The 11,864-nt window shown below is 43.1% G+C and overlaps 1 long non-coding RNA gene across 2 annotated transcripts; it reads left to right on the plus strand.

Annotated features, from left to right (window-relative positions):
- The first annotated feature begins 6,935 nt into the window (after positions 1–6,935).
- On the plus strand, positions 6,936–10,569 carry LOC125942605 (uncharacterized). 2 transcript variants are annotated; one of them, XR_007465255.1, is made up of 2 exons: positions 6,936–7,136; positions 7,236–10,569. It is a non-coding gene; the product is annotated as an uncharacterized LOC125942605 (long non-coding RNA). The 2 variants fall into 2 exon arrangements; XR_007465254.1 differs by having other exon boundaries at positions 8,377–10,569.
- The last annotated feature ends 1,295 nt before the right edge of the window (positions 10,570–11,864 follow it).

Genomic DNA, 11,864 nt, shown 5'->3' on the forward strand with positions numbered 1-11,864 from the left:
AAAGTAATTTGGCTACTTTTTGGGGCACTTTTGAGGCACGCTGCCCCCGCAGGATGCTGTATACGCTGTTTGCGAGAACCAGCTCGGTCGTGGTGACGAAGTTAGTTTGGCGTGTACTGAATTTTAGTGGGACCAGTTCGTGACACTTTTTGCGGCGCCGCAACAACATATATCTTCTTTCGGTACTCTCGCGCTTGTCAAAAACGCGACGAGCGATCGCCAAGAGAGATAACATGAGACTGTGTTTCTGGCGCTGGCAGAACGCGCCAAAGACAACGCAGAAGAACGTAACAGAAACTTGTAATTCGAAAATTCTGTCTTCTAAAGTAGTGAAAACAGGCTTTGCACCCAGACATTTGTCTTGAGTGCGAGTAGAAGGCATTCTGGGAGCGTCTAGCATGGTCTGGCTGGCAGCCTCTGTTGTGGCGATCTCTGTGTGCGTAGTGTAACATCGCGTGGGTTGACGCCAAGTTGTTTTGAAAACGCACAGTCGCCCGTGTAGTTGTGGTGCCGGAAATAATGCCCGGGAATGGAGGAATGCTTGGAACTCAGATGTTTCCTTCATATTTTATGGTGTTGTTTGGAATGAGTCGGGGTATTCTTACGCCACGCATGTAAAAGCGAATTGATTTTGTTTGCAATGCTGCCCACGTTTCGCCTCGACATGCAGTATTCCTCTAATGTCTAAATATCAAAATGACACATGCTTGTAATTTATTTCTTTTAGCTGATGCCGTCCGGTGGAGCTTCGTAAAGAAACTACTGCTGCTTATCTGGTGCCACAACGTTGGATGAATGCACAAAAAGGCCGGAATGAGCATTTATGTATACAGGAAAATAAGCGTATCCCCATTTCACAAGGCGTCTTGCGTCTACTTTATGAAAGTGCACGTGGCACAGATTCGATAGAGGCCTGTAAAGATAGCTCGCAATCAGTTTTATAAAATACTAAAACGATTCCGCGCGAACACCGCGCGTGCTTGAGCACTAAAAAAAGAAAACGGCGATCGGCGTAACACGTGCCAGCCGGCGTTCCAAACGCGCGCGTGCAAAACCAAAATCAGAAGTGTGGCTCAGGTATTATTGCCGACGGCTTGGTGCGCGGCGGTCAATTCGGCCACTGGGCTCTATGGGAGTGTCCGCCGACTGTCGATAGCGGCGATCATCGACAGTCGGTGATCATCGGAATCTTATCTCCGGGTCAAGCGCGTCGTTGAAGGTTCCAGCGTAATCACTGGCGCCCGAGTGCCTTCTAAAAAGTACCACACAATTTGTGTCGCGAATACAATTAGATTGCACAAAGTTCAGCGAGAAGAAACGCAACAGATAGAATCAACGATAACATTCGAGTATAGGTTCCAAATCATGCAGGCGCGTCTTGCGCTGAGCGATAAGTTTAAGTTTGCGGGTGAAATACTGTCCCAGGAAAAAGGATAAATAAGTACACGTGTCAATATATTAGTAACAGGATATCAAATATCATGGAAATGGTGCCGCATTGTGTCTTAACCCCAGACACTGGGATCATGTGCTATAGTTGATGGTTATCCACGTTGAAAGTACTTCGAAAAATGTACGCGCACTAACCGAGCAGTACAGTGGGATATCACCGAGTGTCGATTACCCCGAACATGGCCTATTCTTAACCTTAATTGTTCTACGCGAGTGCTAATAGTGCCGCTTTTTGAAGAAATTTTAGTGACCATGAAGTAGTAGGAGGTATTCTAGCCAAGTTATATGTAGTAAATATTACGTAGAAGCTCATGCGTTCCAGAAATGATGGCTCATAGAAACTGCCATTAATTGTATGAAAGGGCGAAACTTGCCGAGGAAAAGTGTTTCACGTCCCGTCTGGAAGTCTAAGGAACAACGCCACGATCACGTCGTGCTTCACGCAATCATATCGCACACCTGCAAAGCGCGCACACACGCATACACTAAACCCTTTCCATCGCGAATTCATTATTCTAAAGCTCCATTATTAGAATATGAAGTCGTCGTGGGTACAATATATAAAAAATATGACAGAGGCACAGCGCACTTATATGGGCGAAACTGTAGTCACGTTAATTCAGACGTTTTCACAAGAACCACTCGTGTTTTTAATATTCATAATGTTGGGCTCGTTTTTCAAGCTCTATGATAATAAATATCAACAGGAAAAAAAACAATTTGAAAGTGTTTTCATACCTATAGAAGCGGAATGAAGCTTTTGCGTGTGGAATTCCTTCCAAGTGAAGTGTTCGCGGTATTACTTAGAGGTTTCTGAACAGTGTGCAACCACACACAACCTTATATAGCGTGCGTGTATACACAAAATAAAGAAAATGAGGGCCAATCCTGAAGGCAGTGCAGTTTTATTTAAAAAAATATTAAGCTCTTTTGCCCTCCTTTTTTGCTCCCTCGACCAAGGCTGCCTTTAAAAGTCGTGAGCTCGCCTTATAATCGTCACACTTTCTTTTCCTAAAGGGCGCATACCCCTCTCTAGCATTAGTTGCGTAGTCGCGTTATACTCGTGTAAACACGGTAACACGCAGCTTTCATCGACACATTTTAAGGAGGTCATAATAATGCGAGCAATACTTGATGGGACCCGCAGTGCTTGCTTAGTGGCTATGGTGTTGTGCTGCTAAGCACGAAGTCGGGGGATCAAATCGCGGCCACGGCGGCCGCCTTCCGATGGGGGCGAAATGCGAAAACACCCGAACACATAGATTTAGGGGCACGTTAAAGAAACTCTGGTGGTACAAATTACTCCGTAGTCCCCCGCTACGGCGTGCCCCATAATCAGATAGTGGTTTTGGCACGTAAAACCCCATAATTTAAACATTTGATGGGCCGATTTTTACGTGTAGCCTGCCTGACTGATATTGGTATTACAATCCAAACACAATAAGCACTCCTGGTCCATCTAACGACTAAAGCCGCAACGTCTGATATCAATGTCACACTTAAAACGAAAACAAACAAACAAACCTAAATGAAAATGGGGCCTTGTTTAATGACTATTAGCATGAGATGTGTTCTTCACTTGGAATTCACATGGACCTTCTGCATAAATTGTCGACACGCTTCCAGCAAGAGTTCCAACAGCTTTTCATGTCATTCAAAGTTGAGAAACACAGCGACCACCAGTTTTGCGCCCATTTCTTGGTGACACCTGAAGAATGTACAGTGCAGCTAGCACTGCATCGGATTCGGTGTTCATTGCGGATCAAGAAGGCGCGCAGTGTAATTATGGAGAAAAAAAGTCATATATAGCCACATAAACTATCGCGATACCTGTTGATGCTTATGCATCTCGAGTTCCTATTCTGGAGATTGAAATTACATTTCAGAGTGCTCTTCTGTGTGTCCGTCATTCTAGCTAGGCTACAACAAAGTAGAAGATGCGCGCCCAGAAGATCATATAACTGCCCTCATTACCGTACTGAAGCAGTCCGTTACAGTTACCGAGCAATTTTTCTTTCAGAAACTCGTAGACGTTTGGAAACAACACCTTTTCTTGCGGAGCAACAATATATACAAGCTACTTCCTGTTTTTATCTCCATGCATTTAAAAAAAGAAAGTAAACGAGAGTGATACCATCTCAGTCTCCGACTACGCGGCCTCTAGAAAAAGATAAATTTTACACGTATGCACCAAATTGTGTAACTTTCACGTTTTCAATAGTTCTCCTTCGACTGTGAATGCGTTTCGCGTTAGTAGACCCGCTGAAAATGTAACTGAGTGATGAAAAAAAGGAAAGAAGAAGCGTTCATGACGCAGATATCGCCTGCCCGTATTTCGTCACGGTGTCATTATCGCAACTGGCATGAACATCACGACTAGTTTACTTGAGTCCCGGTTTCGTGTGCTAACTTTATAATTGTCCTCTTCTTATTTTTGGAGCCAGCCAATCGTTAAGATTGCAACACTTCGCTAAGAGGAACGTAAAAGTGGTTGTAAGGATTGCGCATATTCGGTGCAGCGAAAACAGGACACAAAACAAAGAAAGAACAAGGACAGTCGCTTCTTGTCTCGCTTTCTGTATTTGCCGTGAATCCTAATCTGTGGTGCTACTTTAGTTCAATGCAGTGACCGCATGAACTTACTGCGCCTCCTGCACGCATGAAATTGCGAGACAGCCAACGTCAAAGATTTGTTCACATAGTTCCAACAAAAGATTATTTTCTCGCAGCTTCACTGTCCCTGTAGACTATCGTCGAAAATGGGCTCCAGTTCCTCAAGTGCAATGAACCTCACAGATAACAAATTATAAAGTTAAAGTTAATTTATCTGCAGATTGTATCATTATCTTCAGGCCACCAGGTCCAATAGTGAAATTCTAAGCACAAGCTCAAAGAGCTCTGATTGACCTAAATTTAAAATTTGGTTCAACTATATACAATTAGCTTGCATATCCTAATTGAGCGCAATAATTTGTGTCATTTGTTACGAGAACTAATGGTAACACGTTCACTCACATCCGGCTCTCTAAATGCGGCTTACTTTGGTTACTTACGACTCTGTGCAGAATTCCTCGCTCTGTGTTCGACGGAGAAATGCGACGACCGCCTATGAAGAAGTTTGCGGGCGGCTGCTGTTCTCGCATCGACTTCTGAGATCCCGGGGAGAAATCTCGCAGGAGATGGCACGTCGTCTTCCGGCACTTACCGCTAAAAAGCCACCTCTGCGTGTGAAAAAAGAAGATGTACGTGTATGCCTGTGAACAATTACCCAATAAATGAAACATGCAAATTATTCGCTCATTCAGTCAAGTATAAAAGCGATCAGTTAACTCCGTAATCACGAGAAGCGTCGAAAAGTGAAAGACACCAATCAAGTTGAGTAATTTATAACAAGTTCTGAAAGTTCAGTATTTTACCAACAGAACACGTTCACCACATGTGTGCGGATCTCTCAGCGAGAGTACAACGCCGTCACTCCGATATGCAGAGGGTAGAACTACAAAGCACTTTGATCGATCGTAAGTACTGGTGTTAGCGGTAAGCTTCGTAGCGACGTATCTTCCGCTGTAGCACTCTGTCATGAACATGTGGCTATTCCGACTTTGGTGTGAACGTGTATGCGAATTTCGATCGCCGACATTGGTGCATTCCGCGTGATTACCTTATTTCGTCGGCACGAAGGCACGAACAGACTTTGATTAATTGCTTTATTCATAGATTAATTGACAATAACGCTACGACGCGCACCGTAGAAACTTTTCCGGTATTCTTCGTAATTACACCCCGTACAAAAATGACTGTTGATTTTCTATTGACGTATTGTTGGGGTATTGTTGAATCAACAGACTTTCAACAAAGTCTATAAAGTCTTTGAGTTCGCTCAACAGTTGCACAATGATATTACCATTGAGAGCTTCTCAATAAATAATTTATTGAGTAATTTGTGTTGATTTTCGTAGTTGTTTTTTTGTTGTGTAGCAGTTGAGTTTAGCATATACTAATTAGGACTCGCATATGAAGGCGACATTTCAAAACTTTATTAAGAAGCAATCTTTGCCTCATTCTTGTCACTTTGCGGTAGGTAGGTAGGTTCTAGTTTGGGCTCGCTTTCGTAAAAAGAAAACAGTGTGTGACCGACTTTGGCACCGAACGTTGACCTTCGAGCGCAGCAGCCCGGTGCTCTAACCTTTAGGCCACGAGCGCACGCGTACGTCTCTCGTTCCGAAACCAGTCAGCGCTTTGAATGCTCGGCGCGCGCGCCCCATGTAACTTCCTCGTCTTCTTGCGACAGCTCGCGCTTTGAGGCGCCATGTTAGACTGTACTATGTCCGGGACCAGCCCGCTTTCGTAGCCGTTTACGCTACGTAGAAACTGCGACGTTGAACCATCTTCATGATCGCCCACGAGTGACTTGCTCGCCGGCGTACAAATGCCATCGTCGTTTTAACATACAACATATGGCATAGCCATAGGTGCGATCCAAAATGCGCACGTTTTAGGGAGCAAAAGAATGTGAAATTCACTTGCAAACACGGTGACTGCGTGCATGGGGAGTTCCCCAAAAGTAGACACGGCGGCAGCGCGGATGGTGGCGATAAGGCAGGCGCCGACAAGCGACGACGCTACCTTTGAGCATCGGACGCGCTGTGCGAGCCGTAGGATGCAAGCGCGCACAGGCTGTAAACATACACTTCAGAGGTCTTAGAATTTCCTGTGCCACACCCTGTGTCTCGAAAGCATAATACATTTTTTTATCCAACGGCCGTGGTACTAGATATCAAACAACGAACGCGCTTTGAGAGCACAGCGCGTTGAAAGAGTTTCGGATTCAGCAACAGCCGCAACATTACGCAGCTAATCGCTGTCTCAGCGGCTGCTCCCGACACTCGCCTTGCAGAAGCATGCGATAAAATTCTTGCCATGGAAGCCTCCCAAGCCTGCAGCTCTCCTATGTTCAGTGAAACAAACGAAGGCCAAAGAGAAATGAAAGAAATCAAACAACAGTTACGCGCCCACGTTATACCCTACTTTTTACCGCGTCATCTGCAAAGATGCTGCAAACTACTTAAACAAGTTGTTGTTCATAAAAATAAAGATATTAGTAATAACTTTTACTCATAGGTGACGCAATAAACGCCAAACCAGTGTTTGAGCATGAGTGTTTAAGTGTGTGCGTGCGTGCGTGACTTTATTGTGAGCAGTCTTTTGCAACGGTATCCAGTGTGCCGTTAGTTTCGTAGTCGCAATTTTGTTAATCGTATTATTTATTTTTTACGCTACAAATTAAGTTTTCCTTCAAATTTATTATGTTTTTTATGAACAAAAATTATCAATCATTATTTATGGATTTTAGTGGTTATTTTTAGTAGGAACGATTTTATTAACTTAATACGATACTGAGGCTGTGACCGCTTTTCGACTCTGTCACTCGTCTGAACTTGTGCGGTGGTTCGTGTCGCGCGCGCTTTATTGGAAGCATTTTCTTTTGTTTTTGGACATCATGACGCAAGTTTTAGTGAAATTGCTCTATGATGATAAGTGGGATGTTTATCCGTTGAAGACGTTTGCTGACGCAGCTACTGGTCTTCGGGTGATGTTCGAGCCTGGCAGTTTTGATGAGTTGCGCGGCAGAATTCATGATGGAAGGAAGGCGAACAAAGCCGCAGTCTGACTTCTGCACACAGGTAAGTGATTTCGTTTTCTTGAGCACATAGCCGCGTTTTTTTTTTTTTTTTTCACTTGGACGATCGTCAGATGTTAAGCACACCGTTCACTTTCTGCAGGCAAACCGCATGCCCTGGAGCGAAAGCGCGCGAAGCTAGCGCTTGCTGCCGCCGCTGCTTCGATTGAAATGTTCGTAATATTATCTACTAATTTGCTATCGCAATCGATGCTTCGCCTTTGGAGCGACACTGCGATATTAAAAAAAATATTCTTAATCTGTAGTGGCTCATCGTATACCTTAAGGCTAGTGTGCACATTTTCTCGCGTAGTCGTTAACTGCGCCTCTATTTGCGTTGTGGCTAATGTCGCGGTGTGCTGCAAAATATATTTCGCCTTTTCGGTATGTGCGGAGAACAGCCTACCGATAAGTCCTGCATCGGCGCGATGATTACACGGATACACATCGTAAATGAACAGTGGCGTGGTGGCGACGTCGGCAAAGCCGCCGACGGGCTTGCCTTATCACACATCGCCACCCCAACCGCAGTAAGCATATTTATCAAACGTGACGTGTTGCCGTTTAAGGCGTACTGCACGCTTTTAATAGGCGATAACTCAAGCGCGCCGCCGTTCTCTGATACCTCTTTGAGCTGGGCCGACTCGAATGTGCGTTGCTTGCAGAAACGAAAGGAACGCCAGACGGCTCATCGGCGCCTCAAGCTAAGCGCCGCACTCGAGCACCGTTAGCGCGGCGAGGAATGGCACGTTCATGAAGATAGCTCACTGCACAGACGCAAGCGTGCAATGCGCACAGGACGCGTACGCAACGCGCGGCACACAAATCGCGCGGAATGTTCTTAGCCACGCAGCAGCGGATACTAAGCTTCAAAGAAGCGGTGCCGGTTCTCACTAGCACGCTCGCGCGCGCATTGCTCTCGGCGAATTTTTAGGTCTGCCCTGCTGCTCCCGAAGATTCGGACTGCTGCTTGGTATCGGCTGTGTACTATAGCATGGTCTTTCGTGTTGTGAGAGAGCCGGGAATATATTTCACCGGTGTGAAACAAACATCGCTGTGCGTATCTTTGGTAACATTTACTGTAACAATCCATTTCATCATTTTCGCGACGGCCCTCTTGAAAGAGACGCAAATTTTTAATTGCCAGTGTAGTGCGTACTAATATTTAGTGCGTGGTTATGTATATTGTGTGACAGATTTTTAATTTGCATTATCTAATTCTGTCTACATTCCCTTCTCTACAGGTTACACATGCACCAAATGCCCAGGTGCTAACGTGTCGTTCGTCAAGAACAGCTTGGCGTCGTTTCTCGCAAGAGACATCCATTGATCTGCGGCTGATTCACCAGGAAGCTCGCATCTCTGTTGCCACTCTGCGTCAAGTGGGATTTTTAACTATTTTTTATTCTGCCCTGTGGTGTACGCTGTGACGCTGTGAAGACTTACTTTCATGGACGCTGTGAAGGCTTACTTTCGATGTGTTCTGCCTTTTAGTTGTAAAGAATTGGCTACCTTGTGAGTGGAGGTAGTTCCTTTTTCTTGTGAGAATGTTTATCAGCCTAACCAAGTGGTACATGCGTACTTGAAACAGCAGCACAGACGAGGATAATGAAATAAGTAGGAACACATACAAGCGCCGACTCAACTAGAAGTTTATTCTTGAAGACAGGTTGTAAACACATTGGAACTTGACAAAGATAAGAAACCATGTATGCGTGGCCTTTGTGATTAAACAAAATTGTGTTTTCTGCTGTAAGGGGTAGAACGAACAATTGTTTCATCACAAAGACCAGAACACAAGAGAAATTATGGAAGCCTTATTTATTGATTGCAAAGAAGACAAATGCATAAGCTATCTGTTGCTCTTAATGGGAAAGAGTTGGGATTTTTAAAAGAGCTCTCCTTGTTTGGTGGTATCACTTATAGGACATCTTTCACTGTTTTTTTTACCTGCATATTTATACTACAAAACACGTCTTTCGTTCCTTTTTTTTTGTTGCACCGGGCTGTCTGCCACGCATGCATGGCTATTTCTTTGTCAAGTTGGCCAGTGTGCTTAATATCTTTGTCGTCACGAACAAACTTCTAGTTGAGTCAGCATTATTGTGTGTTCCTACCTTATTTCACCGTTCTCATCTTTGTTTGAGCTGTTTGTAAAGTATGTACACACACCAAATTACCAAAGTATCCGTAAAATTGAGATACATGAAGTTATTTGCACTATTCATTTCTGCAAGAATGGTATAGCTTCTCATCTCGTTTGTTCTTAACGTTGTTGTACAGTTTTTGTAATATATAGCTTGGAAAGACGTTTTCTGTCAGATTAAATATGCATGTATGTCACTTTCGATATTTTTTTTCAACATGGGTAGTGCAGCTCCTTCCGTCTTTCAGTTACTGCTTTGTCGCAACTTTTATATATTTTATGCAGCGAAATGCTGGTGGAATTATATATATTTATGTGCGCAAGTGTGGTAAATGGTGTTTTGTATGTGCATTTATTTGCGTTTTTTACTAGCTCTCCAATCTGGCTGTACAGTTATTGAAACCTTTTCTCATGCTTTATAATGAGTCGTTCTAGGCTCTTTGATGATGCAGGTGACCATTTATTTCACTGTTGGGAATTGCGTTAGCTGTGTGTCACTCCAGTTGTCTGTGTATTTTATGTCACTTCATTATATCATTGAAAGTATTAGCCTTGCATTAGCTTTTTATTGACCGAGGTACCAGTCAGTTGCTGTGTAGGGTGAAAAAGGCCCAAAGAAATGATTTCATTAGCTTTGTTCAAGTCCAGAAAAAAATTCACTGATGAGCTCACTAAATTAGAAAATGCCACCAGGAAACTCTTCCGCACCCAAAAGTAACACAAGAAATTAAATACTGTTCACACTCGAGAGGGAAACAGCGCGAAAAAACTCGACAAGAAGGGAGACACACACCAGCGCTTCTTGTCCCTTCTTGTCTTCTTGTGTTTTTTTGCGCTGTTTCCCTCTCGAGTATGCACCGACTAGCCCAAGCCTCTACTGTCTTGAAATACTGTGCAGTTCTTGACTTATGCCAGGGAGGTAAGCTGCTTTTACAGCACAAATGTTTTAGAAGTTTACCTCTGAAAAACACGATTCAGGTGTTTTGTATATATATACATGAAGTCATTTGTTTCCAGTTTACTTGTTATTTTGCCTACTCACAGGCAGCCGTAAACCCTTCTGTGAGTGTTTACTGGGTGTGTGAAGCATTTTACTGTAAGGTATCCAGTGGTCTTCATTTTTGTATTTATGCATGCAAGCCAAGAGTTCATGTGTTCAAAGTTAGTTACAAGGGTATGCTTAAGGTCTGCCTTTGAGTCACTTGACTGTTGTTTTTACAAAATATTTTTTTCTGCTGTAATTGTGAAATATAATTCTTTCTGCTGTAATAAACTTCAAGTTGAGTGAGCATTCGTGTGTATTCTTATCTTAATTCAGCGTTCGCATCTCTGTTTGAGCTGCTGTTTGTCAAGTCTGTACATACACCAAATTGCCAAAGTGCTCGTAAAATTGTGACACATAAGGCTATTTGCATTGTTTATTCCTGCAAGAAGGCTATAGGTTTCCATCTTCCGTTTGTTTTTAACATTGCTGTACATCTTTGTAGGTCAAGTTCAACGAGTCCCTTAGGTAGCCAATAAGAGTGATAACTTTGTAAAATTTATCAATTTCATCCATCATCATCGTAGTTTTAAACCCACTAAGTTCTACTTTTCAGTTCTCATGACCCTGCTTTGTGCTGTGCTGTACAGGCACAGGAAGCTTTTTTATGCTGTAAGTGCAGGTGGTGTTGTATATCTTCCAGAAAAAATTGTTGCGAGTTTAACTAGGCATGTGTACGCTTTTGCTACATTTTTTCAGCATGTGTGCTATAGTTCTGCTCCCTTACACTTAATAGCACTGTAGGCACTAGCGTATGTCTTCAGGTTTCATACAGTTGTGCCTTATATACTGTAATAATGTGTCATGTGCACGCTATATTACATATTAGGGTACATGAAATATGTCAGTCGCTCCTTTGCTTCCGTTCGGATTAGGGAAAGTTATGTGAAGAGGCACCGGGGCATGCAAGTGCAAATAGCAAAGCAATTTCAAAATTAAGTGCACTAAAATGCCACAAGCCCAACAAAATATCAATGATATTTCAGTGGCAATTTTCGAAATATCAATGCCATCTCAACAGGCGCACAATGTACTTTTCAATGCTGTGTCAATAATCACTCAACAAATGGTCAACAGAACAATCACAACAGCATTTCAAGACTGCATCAATGGAAACCCAACAGAAATTCAACAGAAATTACACAATGATATGTCTAAGCACAATGTGCTTTCAATACTAACTCAACAACTATTCAACATTGACTTGCCCAATTGTGTTTCAATAAAATTTCAGTGGCCAATATTCAAGAGCCCTCAACACTTTGCTCAATGATATCCCAACAAACTCCCAATGAATGCTCAATACGATACTCAACATTGACCAATGATATTTCAATGCATTCTCAACAAAAATTTTTGTAAGGGACAGTTTATGAATGCCTAAAAAAAGGGAGAAATGCGCTGACGTACGGAATATTTAATGAACTTCATGCTACTATACCCTGGCACAGTGTCGCACCGTCACGTTAACACGCTCCCTTTATGCAAACTCTCCAAATTTGTTGTTCCTGGTCACATTTTTTCGCAGTTACAAATTCTTAGAC

Source organism: Dermacentor silvarum, chromosome 1, assembly GCF_013339745.2.
Source record: "Dermacentor silvarum isolate Dsil-2018 chromosome 1, BIME_Dsil_1.4, whole genome shotgun sequence".
Lineage (NCBI taxonomy): Eukaryota > Metazoa > Arthropoda > Arachnida > Ixodida > Ixodidae > Dermacentor > Dermacentor silvarum.